Here is a 24089-nt window from a genome sequence, read left to right as displayed (position 1 = left end):
GGCCTTTATTCCTCACACCGTTTAACTGTGGAACAGTCTCCTAGAGGATGTCATGCAGTTGGAACTTCAGAAGTTCAAGCGTGGTTGCAATGCATTACTACCCTAATGCTATTCTCCTTATATTTTAATACATTTTTACCTCTTTATCTTAGAATGGTTTCGTATGTTAGACTGATCTGAGTTGGACAGATTGCTCCCAGTAAGGAAACTCCTCTATGCTAGATTTCTTTTTATCCCCAATAATAAATCTTTCAAAAATGAATTTACAAAAATCTTGTCAAAACATGGCAGAGCTCTCAAGGTTAACTTGATCCAAATATACGCTCTAAAGTATGGACCCTTATTTAAAAAGGGATCCCTTTGTAAATACAAAGACAGATTGTCACCTCATATGATGTCTGGTGTTGTATGTAAATACAACAAATGTAGAGTGGGGACTTACATTGGTTCCACCAGATGCCTTCTAAGGGGGGTAATTGACTCTCATAGAGGAGTCAGCTTTAGTTCTTGGAGCAGAATATCCAACCCAGAGCAATCTAAATTATTTTTTGTGATGCATTTGCTGTAAATATTCAATTAGGTTTAAATTATATTACTTTTAGTGGTGTTAAACTCGTTTTTAAGTAATTTTACATCTCAATCTCATTTTTTTTTTATCTTTTCATGTGTTAATCCTTCCCCTGACTTCTTCCATAACCAAAATCCTAAATCTCAAGCACAAGAAACAACTTAACTTTAAAGTCAACAACATCATCCCTGCTCATCGAAGTCCTCCTAGGAATGTCAGTTCCCATCTCCTAACCCCTCTCTCTCATGTCATAGCTCAAATTAAACCAAGGCTAGATAAAGCTTATGGTCTACCAAATTGCAGTTTTATTCCCAAACTTAACATAACAAAACAAAAACAATATTAAAGAAGAGAAGGTGAAAGACTGTCCGTAACTTCTGGCAAAAAAAGTAAATGAAAAACAAACTATCAGACTGGTAAATACATTTTGACACCAATCATTTGCATACTGCCAAAATAATGTCAAAGTCTGCCATGACCGAAGTCATAGTCATATGTCGGAAATTCCTTTATTATGTGACCACTAACAAATCCATCTGAAACACAAGGTCATCTTTAAAATAAAGCACAAAGACATATAAATGTATAAATGGGAGAATCCCCATGTTACCAAAATCACCCAACACATCCCAAAGGTTATACATGGTAAATATGCAAGACAATAAAAGGGGAAAAATATTCAATAATAAAATGTCAATGAAACCAACAGAGTACACAGTTAACTCAATGTCCAATAGGGCATTTTAAAATAAAAAGATTACTTGCTCACCTTTACTGGCAAAAGTCTAGCGCCCTCACCAGGCAGAATGTCCACAAATTAAAGTTACTGCCCAAATAATTCATCTGTACTCGAGATTCAATATATTACACCTCAATGACCCTCTTTTGAGCAGACTCACACACACATTCATAATTCTAGAACATTCTCCCGCCAATCCCTCATGACGTGGAGATCCCATGACACAGTACAGGTCAACAGGGTCAACACTCATTTCTAAGACCCGAATTCTTTTCGCTCATCGCGAGAACTAAAGTTTACAAAACAGCCTGGTATATGCTGACACAAGTGTTCATCTCGTCCCAAGATTTCTTAAACATGCTAACACTGTCGCACATTCATCAAGGATCATGTGACTTACTTTTCAATGTCCATAATAATTCTATACTACCTGTTCTATAGGAGCTATCAACACATAAACCCTGATAATGTTAGTAAGGTAATTACGAAACACTGGAAGAATAAATGTCCAAACCATTTTTCATGCGTCTTCCTGCCCCCTCAACATGTGTCAATATATATATATATATATATATATATATATATATATATATATATATATATATATATATATATATATATATATATATATATACAGAGAGGAGAGAGAGAGAGAGAGAGAGAGAGAAGAATTTTCTCTTAAGGAAAATATTATCAAATATATTCATTTACATTTCTGGATCCATGCCAGAACACTGGGAAGGCCGTGGAGGAGGGTCAGGAATAATATTTCTTATTCCTTATCGAGCTTGATATAGACGGATGTCATATTAGGGACTGTAAAAACCATGTGTTATCTTCAACCACCACCGCATATATATTTTTGAGAGAGATATTATTCGAAATATCTTTGTTCAGTCATTTTCTGCACGTCATTGTCCTACATCTAACTGACCTGTCCCTTTCGTAATCTTTAACAAATTCCTTCTTTATTTCTTAATTTCATGATTCTTCATTTTCTTCTTCAGCTTAACCTTATCGCTATCCTTTGTTTCAATAGATTCCTTAAGAGTCATTAAAGAGATTTATTGGGTTTACGTAAGAATTGAGCTCTGAATTACCTTTTTTCAGTTTTCTCATATTGGATAGTTATAAACAATTTTATTTATAAATTTGACTTTTTTTTTTATTTTCATGCATTCGAGAACTAATATCCATACTAAAGAACACATTTGGCAACACTCTTTTATTCATCATTTGAATAGATAACATGATGGTTAGTGTTATGTTTACGAAAAATATTGCATTATACATATTCTACCTCCTCGAACAATTTGAATCTAAAATCCCTAATTCGACTTGTACTAACATTGAACAAACTCTAACTCTACAAGAAGGTTCCATATGTATATCACAGTAACATTGCTCTGTACATTGTTCCCAGAAGATCTTTCTGCTATCCCAGTAATCAAGCGACCAGCCAAGGAGTGATGTTCTTTCTAGGTGTGTGGGCCTATTTCTGTCTTTAGAGTAAAATTCAGAGACCTACTTACATGAAAGAATGTGGTTTGGAAAAGGATTCACAAGGTTCTGTTAGGAAATAGTTGTTGGAGGAGCAAGGTGATGGAGGTAAGGACGAGATGTTGATTAACTCAAGACATATTTGATAAATATATGGTTTCAAATAGATCAAAAATAAAGTCTGAGAGAAAGAAATAGAATGTACCTGTGAAAGTCATTAAAGCAAAGATGACGGAGATGGAGTGTTTGTAAAATTCAGTGATAGGCTCATAAGGAAAATGGAGAGTATTTTGGGGTATAAAAGCATAGGAAGAAATAAAACAATAAACATAGTAAGCATTAGTTGAGAACATAAAGAATTTAGGAAAATAAAGAGAACGTTAGCTGAAATGCAGTTGTCTGAAAGAAAACAAGAACAGTTATCATAATGTAGTATTAATATCATTATATTAGCTTACCATCACTTCCCAGACATCCAGTGCTGATGTATGAAGTTAATCCGTGTAGTCATGGATTCATTTATTTGAGAAATAACATCCCTAATAGCGTGATACATATCTAAACGTGGTGATAAAAACTTTCATATTCACCCAAAAAATCTTTCCCAAGTTTCTGAAAAGGATATGGAGGAACTGTCATCTGTATATCCAAGATTTTATAGAATGGACAGAACTATATACATACAGACATCATGAAGAAAATTAGAATCCAAATTTTACAATCCTTCATTAAACATAAGAAGTCTCAAATCTGCTATTCGTGCTAGAACCCAGATCTTGAAGCATTTACCCACTGAAAATAATATTTTTGTTACTCTTAACAATTATATAAGCATGTTTATTTTCCTTTAAGCTATATTTAAAAGCAAAGCACCGTGGCAAAATATGCCATTACTAAAGAAAGTAGATTTCATTAAGTAATTCATTTCATGTGAGCAAAGCAAAAATCCAATACAAATGAAGGACTTGATCATTTATATCTACTTGCCTAAACGTGGAGGTCCTTCTCCTCTCTCATCGGGGGGAATTATTTAGGTAAATAGACGGAGTCGCCAGGGAGCCCCAGCTAGGGGTCCATTTTGCAAATATGTACATAGCCACTGTCGAAAAAAGGACCTTCTGGTAGCACCAAAAATCTAAGATCAATGGACAGTACATCTAAGATTTATTCGTCACAATAAAGTTAACAGACTATGCCAGAAAACTGGCAGATGCTCTGAAAAGAAACTCGGTGCTCAACTATATGACAGAGTACAGCCAGCAAAAGACTTTACAGTTTCTTGGTGTCCTGGTAAAACAGCAAGAAGGGGAGTTTAAAACAACTGTACACACAAAAGCAACGAACGCTGACAGTTGCTTGAATGCACGAGAAAGTCTGTAGTGAGTGCGTATGTAAATATATATATATGTAAATATATATATGTTCACTAAAAGGAATTGCTTTAGTAGTATTAATGAGCTTCCAGCAGGAGTCTTCAAAACCGAGTTTTTAATGATTCTCATGTGTTAGTTTCTGATGGAAAATATGCGGACTTCTTTCTTCCATTTATATATTCTATTATATAAAAGCGAATGTTTGTATATTTGTTTGGACGCTACAAAAATCCGAACCATTTGACAGAAGCAGACAAAATTTGTCCCACGGCCCCTATGTGACTCCAGGAAGGTTTATACCTCAAAATCAAACCCCTACCCCGTGACATACATCAAATGCAGACAAATTTGCTGAAATTTTCGTTTTTACCGGTGCTGTTCACCTTTTCTTCAGAAACGTCATGGGAGTCACCGGTAGGCTGGGTGGAAGACCACCACCTTTTCTGTTGGTGAAGTCATTAAACACCTCCCACTGCAAACCCTGTAATCAGTTTACTACATCCAAAAAAATTAAACAGATGTGTTTGACGACATTTGAATTACTTTCATTTAGGCATAAAGCAATGTAATTAAAAATGCATATGGCCATAATTTGACCCAACTAAATTTATGACTATTATTAATATAATTGTTTATTGCCTCGATAAAATCAACATTGAAAACCTATATCGGTTTAAATGAGGTCTGGAATTAATTATTGGCAACTGAATGGTGAAGAACAATGGACAGTGGGCGAAACGTTGCCAGTTAACCATATATACAGCCCTTCCCGAGTCTATCTCAGCACACTATGAATTTGATCGAAGAACTAAGTTACGTTTTTCATACAATCACGAGCATAGAATATGCATAAAAAAAACGAATCCTCAACTTAAATTCGGTGATTCACACACTTTTGTTTGAAATGGACACCTGGAAATTACATCAACTCGTGAACAGCAAGACTGGAAGAGTAAGCTACCAGTCACTTCGCACCTATTGCTGCATTCCCCTCATTTAGAAAAATAAAATGTTTGTTTATGGTTATTTATTAGAACGATCTATATTCATTTCTATCTTTTATGAACGTGTATTTTTTCAAAACAATAGATAACCTTTTGCCTTAAATTCCTCCACGAAGGGAACGTCTTTGTTTATGATACCTTATTAGGTCATTACCATAGGTTCGAATTGACAGTTTGTTGCTCACCAAACCTTGCTTTGTGCGGGCTCCTGTACTGTAGTTACCGTACAAACACGCATAGCGGTAATTTTTTGCTGTCGTTCCCTGAAACCGTATACTAAATGGGTGTCAGGCAAATTTCTCGAAACCAATTGCGAGGTAAATTTCTCGAATTCAATTGACCGAAAATAATTTCTCGAACTATCATTTTCTCGAATGTCAATTACTCAAAAACAAACAAGTAAATTTCTCGAACACAATCGAAAGTATCCCATAAGCGCCAAAGACCAATTTATAAAGAGGCTATTAGCATTCCAATTCGTAAATTTCTCGAACACAATCGAAAGTATCCCATAAGCGCCAAAGACCAATTCATAAAGAGACCATTAGCATTCTAAACGCTTCTCATTCTGTTTACAAAATTCTGAATTGAGTTTTCCTGTTATATTTTTCTCAGTAGTCTCAACCCATCAAGATGGAAGCAACGTATGTTGAGAGTGAAAAGGAAGGAAGGAATTATGTTTAAATGGATATTTATATATCAAGGACAAAGGAGTAAATAACAAAATTTATTGGAAATGTAAATGTGCAAGAAATTTAAATGTTCTGCTCGTGCTATCATCCATCGATGATAATATAGAAAAGAGTGGTGACCGCAATCATGCAGGAGATGGGGCTAAAGTCAAAGCTGCAGAGTCCAAGAAAAAGTGAGAGAGATGCAATCAATAGTCGGGAAAAATTATATAGTGTCTTGTGCTTCAAAGGGGCTAAAAAACTGTTGCGGTGAAACTCCCATCAATATCAAATATGAAGAGGAATATACGCAATATACGAGCTAAGAAAAATGATGTCCCTGCTGTGCCCGATTGCCAAGAAGATCTTATCATCCCGGAAGAATTTACAAAGCTCACAAAGGAGAACTGTTTCTTATGTATGACTCGGGTCCCACAAATGATCGTATATTGATTTTCGACACAAAGAAACCTCGATTTACTAGCACGCTCAAGAAACTGGTTCGCTGATGGTACCTTTAAGACGGTACCTTCAATTTTTTCAGTTGTATGCAATACATGGTGTGCATTCAGGAAGTATCATACCCTCGTTTATGCACTATTACCGAACAAAACTCAAGAGACCTACAAAAGATTCCTGCAGATTGTAAAAGAAAAATCCCAACATTTGAGCCAGCCACAATAATGATAGACTTTGAATTGGCCATGATTAGAGCTATAGAGCATGAATTTCCAGGACAAAATGCCGTTTGCTGTTTTTTCATTTTTGTAAATCCATTTATCGCAAAAATTCAAAAAATGGCTTCAAAGTAAACGACACCGATGCTGAATTTGCTATTCAGGTTCGCCTGTTATCTGCAATGTTAGCATTTGTACCAGTTTTCAAGGTCGAAGAAACATTTGAATATTTAATTGAAAATGAAGTTTTTCCCGTTGAAATTCAAAGTGTGGTTGACTCTTTTGAAGATAATGGATCGAACCGCGTAGAAAAAAAAAGACGTGCTCCTTTCTTTAAACATGAATGATGGAACTGTTTTGATTATGTCAAGGAAGAAATGCCCAAGACGAACAATGCAGTCGAGGGCTGGCATTACGTTTCGAACAGCAATTAAGTGCTTGTCATCCATCCATCTGGAAATTTATACCAGGATTACAACGAGAACAAAGTCTACAGGAGCTACAGATTGAACAATATTTGGGAGGTGTTGGTATTTTGGACTGCGCAAAAAGAAGTATCGTGACTGTGCAAAAAGGTTACAAACCATTGTAATAAATCGTGACGAAGAGAGCCTGTCGAAGAATATCTATGAAGTGTAGCATACAACATTTCATTTTGATTGATTAAATTTTAATACTGTATTTCATTCTGAATGATAATATTTTTATACATACAATAAAATTATAACCTTTGTATTTTTTCATTCCTTCGTTTACAATAAATTTTTAACATTTGTGTTCGTCAACCCAAAAGGATATATTTTTTCCTTGAAATACATGAAAATTTTTCCATTCAATTTTCTCGACAAAATAGATATCAGTTTTCGAAAACATGGGATTCGAAAAATGATAGTTCGAGAAATTATTTTTCGAGCAATTGAGTTCGAGAATTTGACTTTCGAGAAATTGCATTCGAGAAATTTACCTAAAATCTACTAAATGCTACGTTCATAAGTTTGATGTCATTGAAAAGTTAATGAGTTGTAATCTATTATGCCATGTTAAACACGTTTTTAAAACCAATAAAAAACATTAGTATCATGAGCTGAAGTTAGCTCTATTGGAAAATGTTTTGCAACTTTTTTTTTTAATTCATAAAAAATTCTTAAACAGAGATACCTACTTTTTTTTTATTCAGCCCTTTTTTCGGATAAATAGTTCATTGTTATTTGTGTTAGGTGTGATATCATGAAGGGCAATGAAACAAAGGCAGAATGTGCGTACGACTTGTAGGTTATAGGTAAGTGACACCTGTTGTTAATATTTTTCAAAAAATCACAAAAAAATAGGGACATTAAAATATCTAATTTTTATTTACACGATCAGAAAATTCAATACTTTTCGTTTCCAATAAATTCAGCTGACTGATGAGGAGGTGAAAATCAGCTGCTGTACCAATTCACTTAACAACAGGAAAGAAGTAAAAAGGTGTAAAATTTAATCTAAATATTTTAATAAAAAAGACGTATATTCTATACAACATTAATGAATGATTTAAATTTAAAAGAGAGACCTGAGAGAGAGTGTTTGGGAAAATAAAAGGAGAGAGAGAAAGCAGTTTATCGGTTGTCATTTAGATTTTCCTTTGCCAGGTTGGTCAGCTAACCTCACATGCACATTACATTAAAAATATATATATATATATATTATATATAATATATATATATATATATATATATATTATATATATATATATATATATATATATATATAAATATATATCATATATATATATATATATATTTTACTATATATATATAAATATAAAATAATGATACGTGTAAATGTGTAGTACGTTTGGCATGTACTAAAATACGGCAATTAATAATAATAAAATAAAAGGTTTCCGAAACTGATCAAGATCAGACGTTACTGTGCCTTACCAATGAGGCGTTGACCTGAGAACACCAAGGAACAAACGATAACCAACAACTCATTTCGAACACTGACTAAACAATTTTAAACGAACAATAAGAAAAAAGATGCAAATCAGTTACTGAACTGACTTTTTGTGAATAGCCAGAGCGGTGCTACTCAAACACAGAGCGCATCGCTCAGTGAGAAGACGGTCAACAACAAACTCCATTGCAAGTCTCATTCGGATGTTTGCTCGAGACTGGAATGAAACGCTGAGCAGATCTCTTCTATTTTTTCCTTTTTTTTTTTTTTTTGACTGCCAGGAATCGGAGGGTCAATTCTGTACTTTCCATTGCCAAATGGAGGTGGTGAAATGGATGTCAGTATTACACAAAACCTCGGTTATTAAGTGTTTGTGATCTTTACAAAAAACGAAAGTTATAGTGTAAAGTAATTTCTTAACTTTTCTTTTGCTGTGGATAAGATGTATCTTTTCTATTTTGTTATATACTATAATTTAAACTGTTTCCTTATTGGAAATGGTAAATGTAGTTCAATTTCCAAATTTTCTTTATCTCTCTTGAGAGAGAGAGAGAGAGAGAGAGAGAGAGAGAGAGAGAGAGAGAGAGAGAAGTTAGCTGTCTAGAATTTTTAGTAGGTGGCAGAGGATTTACGAAGTCGCTGAACTTGCCAACTGAATTCCACATAATATTCTCAACAGGAAATTTAAATATGGAAATAATCGCCCAATAAAACTCCTGAAATATCTGTGGAACTGGGATATCAGTTATTTAAGATGCTTCCGGCTGGTAACTGCAGTACGGCAAACGTTCCTCACGCAATAGAGAACAGGTTTCTGATGTTTATATTTCACAGCAGACATGCCTAGGTGACCTATTTGGCTGGTTTCAAGGCCAGTTGTATGAAATCCATGGAACCTTTGTCAGTCAATAGGAAGACCGTAATGCCTCTATCATTAATGCCGGTTTTAGTGTGGTAAGCTGCCATTGCAATGAAATGAAGATTGCTCATTGCGAAAACATTTCCAGTGAGGTGCAGTAACCATTTTAAAATGACTGGTAAAAATGTGCAAAAGTTGTATCGTTCGGGCGCATTATCTTCATAATCTATTTGTTGCGATTTAAAAAAAAAAATTAGTGTTTGTAATTTTTTTGGCGAATAATTTCAGAAGTAATGTCTCGAGAAAGGTGACCGGCAGAGAGTACCATTAAAACCCTGGAAAACTGCTTGGATCTTACTCTCTTCTGATTATTATCATCAAATGATGTTGAAATATTTTGGCAAAACATTGGTTTTTGACTGGGTGTATTCCAGGTCCCCTGTACTGCGTGAGAGCTTTAGGACATTATATATGAAACGATAATTTTTAGTCATATCTAGAGTACAGCAGATGTCAGAAACATGCCCCTGATACCATGATAGCGTTTGAACGATTGCGTCATTCTTATGTCATCGGTTTCATCTTCGTAAAAAGGCGTTTGAAGTGAGGCTTCGTTTAATGAAATATTGAAGGGACTTCCGAACGTGACTGTCACTCCGGGATATCTAAAACACATTTAAAACCGCCTTTGAAACAACGAGCAATCACATTGTTAACTTAAGAGACTTGATTCTCTCAGTTATGACTTGTTTCCAGATGGCCTCAGTCCACAAGGCGAATTTGTCTGATGCGGACACTTATTAGGCTACCTGTCTAATGACTGTCACCTTTGCCAGTCCTACTAGCGTCAATCACAAACTACTGTGCATTTCAGGGCTGTGTCTAATAGATTTTCGTCAATAAAATCTTACCAAAACATCGGATATGGATCGTATTTTGGAAATAGCTTTTGAAGCCACAGCCTAATTGGCAAAAATATGAAGTGACGCCTAATGTTGATAATTAAGGTACTTATCGGAGTAAATCAAAGGAATTTAAAGGAAGACTTAGCTAAATCTAGCAGGCTCGTAGATACTGTAGACGCTAGTGAAACGTCATTACTGAAGGCCCTCCCACTCATTGATACTGTGGTATGACGTACTTTATGAATGAAGACTCAGATGTTGGTAGTAGTAGTAGTAATAGTAGTAGTATATGGAATTCTTATATTGTTTCACACACTCAAACACCTACCCTACATACTCTCTCTCTCTCTCTCTCTCTCTCTCTCTCTCTCTCTCTCTCTCTCTCACACACACTCCTGGGGCAACTCTCTAAGGTCTGTAAGGTAAGGTGAGGTCATCTTTTCACTGAGTCGTGTCTCTAAGTAGAGTGTAATAAGGGAATGGACATCCAAGTAGAATATTTATTGTATAATACAGTTTCATGACGCAATTCACGTTTCCTTTAACTCGAAATATGCGTCAAGTCTTACAGTAACACACTGTGAAAACAACCATTGCTACCCTGAAGTTCTGTTGCTTCACATTGTCTCCTCAAAAGTTCAGGCTCACGAATACCTGCTTAGTCCGGCTAAATGAATGTAACATGACGCAAGTGTTCTAACCTTGACTTCCTTAATGAATGATCAATCCCATAATAAATCCACAGTGCTTGGTAGAGCACACTACTCCCCCTTCATTATTTTATTTGTGTCTCACTGTGTCAGTTTTGTTGTTTCCATACCCATTGATTCGTTTACTTGAAACTGACACTTGTGTTTGTTGTAGGGTTGTTGAGTGGTTATCAGTGAATTTGAAGCTACTCATTCTTTCTTTCAATTTTCAGTTATTGTGATTATTACATTTACATCGTTTATTTGTCATATATATATATATATATATATATATATATATATATATATATATATATATATATATATATATATATATATATATATATATATATATGGATGTATATATATATATATATATATATATATATATATATATATATATATATTATTATCATAACTACAGTACATTGTACTGCTGAATGATACTCTTAACTCAGTCCAAGCGCCTGGGCTAAACCTAAATTCTATAATCCACTAATCCATTGATTATACTGAATTTTATTGAAATTGAAGGGAATATGAAATAAAAAAAAAAGCAAATACTGTAATATAAAATTATGTAAAAGGATATGCCGTTGTTTGTTGAAGATTAAGCCAGCCTTGTAACAATCAGGACCTTGTGCTTTGTGCAGACTACAAGTGAAGAACTTCCGGTGGAAATAGAGAAAATAAAATTTAGATAATTATCGCATATCCTGTTCAAGGTATTGCTTATTGTACGAGAGGGTCAAATATCTGTTTCTATGATCATCATCATACTACTGGCAACCCTGCTATTACGTCTGATGTCATAGTTGACGTCACAACTAGCCTCTCTCTGGGTGCTTCCTAAATTTAGCTAAGTGTCCCTTTAAACTAATTTGATTTACTCTGATAAGTGCCTTAATTATCCACAGTAGACATCTCTGCATATTTTTGCCAATTAGGCTGTGGTTTCAAATAGCTATTTCCAAAACACGACCCATATCCGATGCTTTGGTAAGATTTTATGGACGAAAATCTATTAGACCCGGCCCTGAAATGCACAGTCGTAAAAAATGCGCCGAAGAATCAAGTTTTCTGTAAATCGTATAATCAAGGCCACCGAAACTAGATCTATCTTTTGGTGGTCTCGGTATAATGCTGTATGAGCCGCCGCCCATTAAACTTTAACCACGGTCCGGTGGTGGCCTATCCTATATCGTTGCCAGAAGCACGATTATGGCTAACTTTAACCTTAAAAAAATAAAAACTACTGAAGCTAGAGGGCTGCAATTTGAGATGTTTGATGAATGGAAGGTGGATGATCAACATACCAATTTGCAGCCTTCTAACCCCAAGTAGGTTTTAAGATCCGAGGTGGACAGAAAAATTGCTGACGGACAGACAAAGTCGCCACAATAGTTTTCTTTTCAGAAAACTAAAATGGTTTGGGATTTCCAAACATATTTTGTCTCGGTCAGATCATAGGACTTAGGGAAGTTAAACAGATCAGTTTAATGCATTTGCATAAAATAATTTTTGCTATGATGTTTAACCATAAAATGCATGTGGAATAAAAAGACTGAATGGGACAGGCTAGTCAATAAAGCCTCGATTTGATGGTGACATGGAAAAGCTGATAGCCAGCAGGGGCGTATCGTTGTTCATGATAAAACTGCATGAACTAACAAAACAAATTAACAAAGTAAACTAACAAAGATTCTTATAAACTTTAACTATCATAGCGCCAATGATTCACTGAAGAATATCAAATTTATTTTTGTAATAATAGTTAGAATAGCAACTTGCTATATATAAATAATCTTAATTACTGTGATACTTTTCCTTAAAGTATGGGAAGTCAGTGTTGTGTAGATTATGTGAACTGACTCCGTTGGAGATGAAATTATAAATAGAATTTATTCTAAAACCGGTCCTTCATTCTGCCAAATATACAGCATAACGAGGGAGGGAAAAGAAGCATTTCGTGAAGTCATGAAAATCTTGTTATTTTTCCTCAGCCGAGGGGGCGAGTTGGACCTTCTATTTGGAGAGAGAGAGAGAGAGAGAGAGAGAGAGAGAGAGAGAGAGAGAGAGAGAGAGAGGGGGAAAAGTAAGCTCAGGATGAGAATCCCAAATGAAGGAGATGAATAGCAAAAATTCCAAAGGAAGGGAGCAAATGAAAAGGGGCTTTTGCGTATTCAGATTTGAATACCAGATATTCCAGATTCATTCTTTGCTTCATTAAAGAGAGTTAAAGCGAACTATAACTTTGCTTTGGTATTTCCTGTGTATTTACGTTTAGGAAACACAAACAAACAGAATGTTATATACTGAATTTTGGATGTATCAAGTAATGATATTTCCCACTGAAATGGAAAGGATCCAAAATTGCTATTTGAAATGGAAAAGATATTATTATGATAATAAGACGTGAAAGAGGCAAGCAAGTTGCTGAGGCGCCTATTGCTTCACAGTTTATTTTCTGTTTTCTCACATACTTAAAGAAAGGTCCTTATAGACCAGCTGATATTCTCTTTAAATGGAATGCATTAATTGATGATTAAACAAGTTTTATGACGGAAGTAAAGTTGCATTATAAATAGATGACTGAGAAGGGGAAGAAGATTTCGGTTGTAACTTTGATGAGTATTGCCTACCATTCCATTCCGATTTGGATATTCAAGTATCATTTCTTCTTCCAGAAAGCAGTAAAATTTTCAATGCTCTTTCTGAAGATTGATACTCACCCCTTGTCAAGGGTGAGTCCTTTCCCCATCTTTGATTATAACTGCCTCTAAACAAGCGTCTAATGCATATCCGCTCAGAGAAAAATCAATCAAGAAAATTGGTTGACATGTACAAGATTGTTAAGTAATCTGAAGAGGTCAAGGCCAGATGGTGTGTTTGCATAGGAAATTGCATGAAAGATAACAGGGTTTCTATTATGAGATGTATGAATAACCAACGACAGACAGTTGAAATGAACACTTTCATTTGCACTTGAACATCTCAAGTTTTTAATGCAGTATAAAGATAATCAGTCAGAAACAGGTTTTTTTTTACCGGAAGAGTAACTTTGATTATGGAGTGACGTTCTGTAAAAAAAAAATCTCCTTTAGAAGTTAAACATGCAGATATTTCTTTTTAATAAGACGAAGCATCACTTAGCAAAACAAATTTCCAATGGCCAGAATCTATTTAAAACAAATCAAGCAATTGCAGACTACCATTATGAGGCTGAGTCATATCTACCAAGAAATGTTTTCAAAGAAAGGATTTCTTCATCATCAGCTGAAAAATAAAACAAAGCTCCATCTAATGACATTTGTAGGTTCAGTAATTTCAATAGAAAAAGACTATAAAGTTAACAACTAGTGGCTAACATGAAAATGATGGTTTCATGGATAGCGTTCCAATATCTCTTTAAGACGAAACAAGAATAAAAGTCATTCAAGACACTCCAGTGGTTAAATGGTATGATTAATCAACATGCATGAATTTCAATGAAGAAACAATCTGCACACTTTAGTTGCTTTCACAATGACTGTCATGAACTTGTCTCGTGTCTGAATAAGAAAAAAGCTGATACACATTCTCTCAGTAAAAACACAAAAAGAAAAAGTTGAAATAGCTCATGATCACTTGAAACAGTTTGCCCTTTAAGCAGGTCTGCCTGGCGTCTAGAAATTAAGCCATATTGTCTATGGACCCACCTGCAACTTAAGGGGTTCGAAATTGGCTGACTCCTCCTAAGTGTCAGAGGTATTGCTGCATCAGTATGGCCTAATTGATATATTTTGTCATTAATAAGACATTCAAAGACAAATAAAAGTGACCAGTCGCCTTTATGTTCGATTAAATATATTTTAATCGGTAGTCATTCATGTGTGACAGCGTCTAGACCTCTCTGAATACAGGCAATTCTTGAAAATCGTCTTCTTATAAGGAGAGCAATCTCTGTGACATAAGTGTTTCATGTCTTTGTGTAGATCATAAGAGAGAAATGTGTTACTCTTTTCTACTTTGATGGCAATGGATAAAACCAGGCGGTGGTTACAATGTACCAGCACCAGAAATATGCTCCTTTTCATTGTCCACATTTGCTTTTGACATCCCTCACCCTTCAAAAGAGGGAAATTGTAATGCAACCTGCTTAGGAGCAAGGTAAGCAAAGGGCGTCGAAAAATATTTCACTTCACTGGTCAAAATATTCCCACTTCTTCTTATCAGTCAAAGGTTAGATGAAATTGTTTGCATTCGGCATCTAAATCCACTCTGGAAATCGAAACAAATTATATGACTGAAAAGGATGCCATATTTGTCATAAGAGAATAAAAAAAGGAAAGCTAAATGAAAGCCGTTTCTATAAACAAAGTCTTTTTTGAGAGTTTATACATTTACTTTATATCTTCTGCAGTCAATACATCCTTCAGTGGAGAAAATATAAACCTGAGAAGTCAGTCTTCTCAACGTTTGCTTTCGGATGTCTATACCTTAGATGTAAAATGCAATCTTTTCCCAGATACCTGTAAATGATGGAATGTATTTGCTGCATCCTACGAGAAATTCGTGTAGTTATGAATGGAAATAATACCACTAAGAGCAGACGAAGAATGACCAAAAATGCTTATTCACATCATTTTCTGTCACTAATCTTGCTGCTGATTCTGCCTCAGAATCAGATTCTGTATAACACAAACACTCTCACTCTGGATGGGTTCATCGCGAAGTGACGATTATGGAGCCATAAGGGATCTTCTTAAGATGTGCTCTCACTTGAATCATTTGATTAATCACTGTCAATCATGTGAGCGTCTTTACAGTTCGAAAATGTGGTATTTTCTGTGATTATACATCCTCAGGTGAACTGACTCAGAGCAATAAAGGGTATTACTGTGGTGGCTGTCTCATTTATCCAGATATTACTGTGGTGACTGTCCATTTTATCCAGATACTACTCTGTTGTCTGTCACTTTTATCAAGGCATTACTGTGGTGACTGTCCATTTTATCCAGGTATTAGTGTGGTGACTGTCTCATTTATCCAAGCATTACTGTGCTGACTGCCTTTTTATCCAGATGGTATTACTGTGGTGACTGTCCCATTTGTCGAGGAATTACTGTACTGTCTGTTCCTTTTATCCAATTATTACAGTGTTGACTGTCCATTTCATCCAGGTATTTTTGTGGTGACTGTCTAAACCCTGATACAGAATTATTAACCACAGAAAAGAAAAATTTTTTCAATAATATATTTCTATGGAATCGAGTGCATGAAATGAGGCGTGATAAACCCACAGAGTTTGTTTACACATGAAATAATTGATGATGAACCCGCAGAGTTTATTTACAGCATAAGTTATGAAGGGAATGGGTAAGGGGAATGGGGAAGTGGAAAGGGAAGCGGGTACGACTTTGTCGCATGCCAAATTTTGTCTAGATCAGTCAAGCGGTTTGGATTTTTGTAGTGCACAATTACAAATGTACAAACAAACATACGAACATTCACTTATATAAATATATATATATATATATATATATATATATATATATATATATATATATATATATATATATATATATATATATATATATACAGTATATTAGTTCCATCATAATATATCTGAAACAATCAAACATTCAGCATGTTCATTACCCTGTTACACTGCCTTGTGTATAAACAGATCAAAGAGCTTGTGGCTAAACGGAAGGCGTGACCAACCCGCATAGTTAGCACAGGTAAGTAACCTCAGACGTTAAGGAATTTATTACTCCTTCCTCATTGCGTTTTCTTATCAAATGTTATCCAACTCTTGCATATATAAATATATATATATATATATATATATATATATATATATATATATATATATATATATATATATATATATATATATATATATATGTATGTATATATATATATATATATACTCATATATATATATATATATATATATATATATATATATATATATATATATATATATATATATATATATATATATATATATATATATATATATATATATATATATATATATATATATACATATATATATATATATATATATATATATATTCTGCTCATGAGTTTAATCATTAGTTAACTGGATTTATATTGCTTTGCTTTACCTAAGACCCACGTAATTCTGTCAATCAAGGCTAAACTTAACACTAAAGGACAGATATTGAATAGATCAGGTCGCCAGTTAACACTAGTTAACAAAGAATAGAGGTTTATGTATAACCACACGAATGAATTCAGCAAACTTACTGGAACACTAGGTTCAACAAAAAAGTAAAATAAAATTAAATGGATCATTTATAGGAGCTAACAGCAGCTCAGCATTAGCCCTACTTAGGACAAACCTCAATGCTGCATAGAATGAACACAACAGTTTTATGTGCCTCTCAGATGCTTTATCAAGCATTTACTGTAAGGTCAAATAGAGGCTTCTTGGTACTGAGGATGCAGATTCTTCTCCAAGAAACAGGTTTATGTTTAGGCACAAGGCGTCCACAATTCTGGAAAAACAAACGTATCCAAATAACAATCTTGCATTACAGAAACCCACACTTATCATTACTTAATCACAAGTGGATGATTCTTATGTCAAGAACAATGCTTTTACCACCACGGAGGATAAGTTATGTGACTTCCCTAGACAACAATAATTGTAATTAATAGATGACTTCATAAATGGGGTATGTTTTGCTAGGATTTCTTAGCCAGGGACTGTTTAAGAGAAGAAAACGTGAACAAGGAAAAATGAGAGTTTCAGTCGAAGGGAAAGAGAACTGGGAGTAATTGTCAAATCAGGCTTACCACTAGGTTTGCTAATGCAGGGATCAGTTGCGTAAGATTCCTTGGTCCGTTGGAATAACAGTTTTCTACCTCGTTTTGAATAAAGGAGGGAGAACGAAGGATTGCTTGGAAGACACCGGCGGAGACGTCCGTGTTCTGTGTCAGCTGAGTCCACTGTAGAGTCTCGTGACGGTGGGGCAGCTTCTCGCTGTTTGCTTGAAAACTCTACCTAGCCAGGGCTTGACCTGAAATGACATTAATCTCGCCAATACACAGGGTAGAGAAAAATGGGCTTTAAGAACTGTATAAATAAGGTCTGGCCTGGCAAAACTGTATCCCTCTATGACCCTCTAAGCTAAAAGTCTCGCCCGTTGGCGAATTTAATTTGAAAACGCTCCTTCCTGCTCAAATCTGCGCATGCTAACGGCCTACATCGTCTGCCCTCTTACTTTAACAAAGGTAAATTTTTATTATTTGATTAAGAAGCAAGGAAGAGAGTTCGAACAGTGAATGTTTATAATTATTATATATATATATATATATATATATATATATATATATATATATATATATATATATATATATATATATATATATATATATATATATGAAAAGTAAATTATTCTACATTACGAGTTTTTAGCGACAAATTTAATAAGCATACTTGAATTTTTCGCTCGTAGTTATTGCTGCAGTGACTGACTGCATCACATTTACCAATCGCATCTCGAAAGAAAATGAATACAAGTCGATTTTTCTCACGAAAAGGCATTAGGAAATGTATTCGCAGGAGAACACGACGAAAGCTGATCCACTAAAGCAAGAGAAATAGAATCTGCAAACACGAGACATCAAAAGCCGAGGAAGGAAATGCAGCCAGCAAGAACGGGGAAGCTTTCTCATAACCACTTTCTGCAAAAGCCTTCGAGCACTCCAGAGGTGAAGGACTCGCGCTGAATATATATCATTTTTCCCAGGATTTTGAATTCATTTTTTGTCGTCGCATTGCATTGCTGCAATAAAGGAAATCTATGGTCTAAAATTAAACCAAGGTTAGAATCTATTTTATTCTATGCAAATACATGATTCGGCATAATTGTTTATTTTATCATAACAGAGGTTGGATTCAGTAGAAAACCAAATATTGTCGTCCCTCCCACATACTTTATTTTAATATATATATATATTATATATATATATATATATATATATATATATATATATATATATATATATATATATATATATAAAATCATCAACACACAATCACGTGTGGAACAGAAATAAATTTCTGACTCATCAGGATAACCCAGGTCTCTCAGGTGGAAAGCAAGGCGTTATCCACTGGGCCATACAAGTCTAAAAGAATAACTGCACCCAAGGAATTACCTGGGCAAGCTAACTATTGCATACCAGCGATTTTCCCCAACTATACTCATGACCCAATAGACAACATTTCATTCGATTATCCTTCTGATGAATAAGATATCATCAACACACAATCATATGTGGAACAGAAATAAATACATACATATATATATATATATATACATACATACATATATATACATACACATAGCTTCAACGAAAAAAACAGAATAGTAAGAATGACTTTGTATAAATTCAATTCCATTGAAGCTGCCTTTGTTTTAATTGAACATACTTAATAGAGTTTATATTATTATTATTATTATTATTATTATTATTATTATTATTATTATTATTATTAATGAAATAAAAATAGACAATCACAAGTATAATATAAATAAATTTTACGTCTGAAAATATATTGTCACTACTGTTATTCGGGAAGCGGATTCTTTCGCAATCATGTTGCATTTAAAATTTTGGCTGCATCAACGCACATTTATATTTTATTTATTTTTTTGTCGTTGCACAGAAGTGCAGTGCTGTAATAAAGGAAGTCTATGACCTAAAATTAAACCAAGGTTAGAATTTGTGTTAATTTATGCAAGTACATTATTCCACATTATCAGCATTGGACAAAAGAAAACCAAGTTTCTGTTTGAAACGACAAAAATAAATAAAATATAAATGTGTATTGATGCAGCCAAAATTTTAAATATAACATGATTATATAAAGAATCCGCTTCCCTGAATAACAGTAGTGACAATATATTTTCAGACTTAAAAAAAACCCTTTATTTATATTATACGCGTGATTGTCTGTTGATTATTTCATTAATAATAATAATAATAATAATAATAATAATAATAATAATAATAATAATAATAATAATAATAATAATAATAATAATATATTATGAAGTTGATTATTTCATTAAAATAATAATAATAATAATAATATGTTCAGTTAAAAACAAAGGCATAATAATAATGGAATTGAATTTATAAAAACAAAGTCTTTTGTATTCTTACTATTCTGTTTTTTCGTTGAAGTATGTATGTATGTCTGTATGTATGTATGTATGTATGTATGTATGTATGTATGTATGTATGTATGTATATATATATATATATATATATATATATATATATATATATATATATATATATATATATATATATATATATATATATATATATATATATATATGTTGTGTGGAAAAACCCATACCACTTTGTTTTTCACCTACCTTCAAAAAGTTGCAAACGCTGGTAGCCGACCAAGGAAGAGCATCTCTTTCTCTCTCTCTCTCTCTCTCTCTCTCTCTCTCTCTCTCTCTCTCTCTCTCTCTCTCTCTCTCTCTCTCTCAAAATACCTTAAACAATTGAGTGGAAATTAAACCCTGTGTACAAAAATAGTTTATTCTGTGAAGCTAACATATAACAAGTTAAAAACATGGTAAATAAGAAAACTGCTATAAGACCAAAATAATGCAAATGATAAATGAATATCTTTCCTAAAAACCATCTTAGTAAACACCAAATTTATAAATGGGATTCTTTCCCATTTCACCCCCCTAATAATAATAATTCCTCTCCATTGCATTAAGTGTCTTTTTTGTCACAGTTCCTTTAAATGCCCACTTCCCATAATGGTTACGTTACATGCATGCCTGTGTGTATGCATGACTAATAATGGCTTCATTCTGAAACACCCTTTTCAGCTAGGAACTGAGCCTGGAATTCTAATGTCCGGCTATCACTGTTTCTGACGAAGCAATGCCATACATTTCATAAAATGCCTTTTCACCTAACATCTTCCACCGCGCACAAATTAATATACATATCCGGTTGGCACACCTAGAAATCTGCATAAAACCAGGCCCCAGGCTTCTAGAAAATTCTGTCTAGAACACAGAGACAGCAAGCTCCCCCTGGACATGTGTTGCTAAATTAGGTTGTATCCAGCAGTGGCTGTAAAAGAAAATGTTGAATAACAGACGTCCAGGTCACATTCCTCTTACCTGTAACTCTGCTAAGCATTGCAAGAGCCCGTATTGTCTCGAGCATGTACACAAATTCCTACATACACACGTGCATATATATATATATATATATATATATATATATATATATATATATATATATATATATATATATATATATATATATATATATACATATACTGTACACTTCAACTTAAAAAACAGAATAATAAGAATAGAAAAGACCTTGTATAAAATGAATTCCACTGAAGCAGCCATTGTTTTTAACTGAACGTGCTTAAAATTCCTTCATATATTATTATTATTATTATTATATTATTATTATTATTATTATTATTATTATTATTATTATTATTATTATTATTATTATTATTATTATTATTATTATTATTATTATTATTATTATTACAGAATGAATAAGACCATCAAAGGTATATCGTACGAGGTTTCCGAAGTCTTTTAGTATATAAGCATCGTGGATAGAGGCACGTCTCTGCGAAAGCCCATTGAACTGGCTGCATAACCTTATCTTGTCGAAAGGATGCGAATTGCAGAGAGAATTCCTCTGGTTCAACTATCTTTGTCATCCGCGTCCGAATCCACAGGTGTTGCAGGAGATAAGGAAGACATTGACCCTTGCAGTAACATTCCAAGGTTCATAAAAGGAGAGGTTTTATTTTTTATTTTTTTTTATCTATCATTATCTTTGTATGACAACAGGACGAAATACCTGTTTCGGCGGATATTTGCTGTGAAAGATAACAGAACGGGCTTTTCATGCTTTTATCATGGTTGCATATCAGCTCTCTCTCTCTCTCTCTCTCTCTCTCTCTCTCTCTCTCTCTCTCTCTCTCAGAGTTATTAATACGACGAAATAAAGAATGTCAAGAAATAAAATAGAAATCAAAGAAATTTATTAAAACTCAGATGTTTCACCGTAAGTCCACAATGGTGACTATAGTAATATTGGTTATAGGGTAAGCATTTCACTTTTATGAACGTGAAAATTTAAATAGAACATATCAAAATGCACGAACAGGAACAGTATCTACTAATAACGTGATTCGAATATATAGCCTAACTTTTAAATGGAACTTAACATGGGAAAATAAATCTAACGGCGTCTTCAGCTGCATAAAAACCACAGAGTTGACAGATATTTGCGTAGTGTCACGCAAAAATGGTAATGAGAACTCAATGGGCTGGATGAACTGCTCTCTATCTCTAAGATCAACAAATCATAAACTCGAGGATTTGCATATAATGAAAAACCAGGACACTTTATGACACGATGCGAGATGATGATGCATTTCGAAAGGAACATTCAAAATTTAGACATTATTTAGAAAGCTGAAAGCATAAAGCAGATTTTATGGCCCTGGGAACTAGAAATTGCAGATGACATTACCAACAGATAAATACATGTACGGTACAGGGAAATAATGGTTAATGTAGCTGATGTCTTAATGGGTCAAAACATCAACTAGGTTGACCATTATTATTTTCCTGTACCTTAGATGTAATCAACTATTGATAACGTCATCTGAATGAAATTATCAGAAGACGTTTTTTGTCTTTGCTTTCGTTATGTGAATTCTCATAACAGCCTTAGATGTTTCGTAAAGGAAGTAATGAAATGCAAAATAGCTCTTCGTAAGAAGACTGATTCACTGATATACTCTCTCTCTCTCTCTCTCTCTCTCTCTCTCTCTCTCTCTCTCTCTCTCTCTCTCTCTCTCTCTCTCAGAGATTAAAGGTGCAGATATCAACAGAGAGAATTTTATGGTGTGGAACCCTTTCAAAGTCTCAAAAATGAGGCAAAAGAAATGTCCCTGGATCGTTATTTTGGCTTCAATGCTCAGATAAACGACAGGAATATGCCATTTGGAATGCGGATGGTAAGAGTTGTTCTTTTCCCGGGAAATGGTGGTGTTTTCTCTCGTGAAAGGACATTTCTTATCATTCATCTTTTCATTGGATTTTAATATTTGCTGACGCCATTTTTTTTTTTTTATCTTTCTTGCTATCGATGTCAAATTCATCTTCTTATAGAAAATGGTTGTAATGCTGATATTTTACAGTAGTTCAGAGATATCTAATTTCTATAAAGTACTAGTTAATTTGCAATGGTAACTATTAAGTACTAGTTAATTTGCAATAGTAACTAGTATATATATATATACACATATATATATATATATATATATATATATATATATATATATATATATATATATATATATATATATATATATATATATATATATATATATAAATTCACGTATTTAGAAAATTCCCTCCAGTAAGTTAGCTAGAAATCAAATTTCATGGTGGCTCGGGGAGACCCCATTAGGGGGGGACAGATGTACGCATCCTAAGCCCAATATCGTACGATACTGGGGGACAGAGAACCGTTAGGGCACAAGGACCAGTCAGGATAGTAATTGGGCTACTAGGCTGACCCTTAGTCTTAACTATAAGACTTACTTCCCTTCGACCTTTGTACTGGTTGTTATTGCTTCTTCCAGATAAAACGCTATCCTGTGCCCGTCCCTGGGATTGAATGGGATGCCTCGGTGACCTCTCTCGCCCTCACTCCATGCCACACACCTCTAGAGCATAAGGTCGCTGAATCTTAACAGCGCTAAGCTGGTGCTGTTCTGTCATCCTACCACTGGCCACGTTTTGGGACTTCTGCGGCCTGAATCCATCTTTTGCAAGTGAGCACCATGCACAGATGCAATAAGAATAATGTTATCTGGCTCTTCGAGCTCTTCCCGTGCCTTAGAAGACTCAATTCCATCTTCTGAACTCGTCAGTACAAGGGCCATGTGTTAGACCTCTCAGCGTTATCGTTGTGCTAATGTAAAATAATTTTATCAGCCAGTCCTAAGCAGTTTATAAGTTTTATAACCTTTTATTTATTGGCTAACTGTAACTGCACCTTTTACTGCACATTGAATGTGCCTTGATTGCTTGACTGCCAGCCTATCCATATTAATT

This window comes from Macrobrachium rosenbergii, chromosome 14 (assembly GCF_040412425.1).
Source record: "Macrobrachium rosenbergii isolate ZJJX-2024 chromosome 14, ASM4041242v1, whole genome shotgun sequence".
In the NCBI taxonomy this organism is placed as follows: Eukaryota; Metazoa; Arthropoda; class Malacostraca; order Decapoda; family Palaemonidae; genus Macrobrachium; species Macrobrachium rosenbergii.
This window is presented reverse-complemented; position numbering follows the sequence as displayed.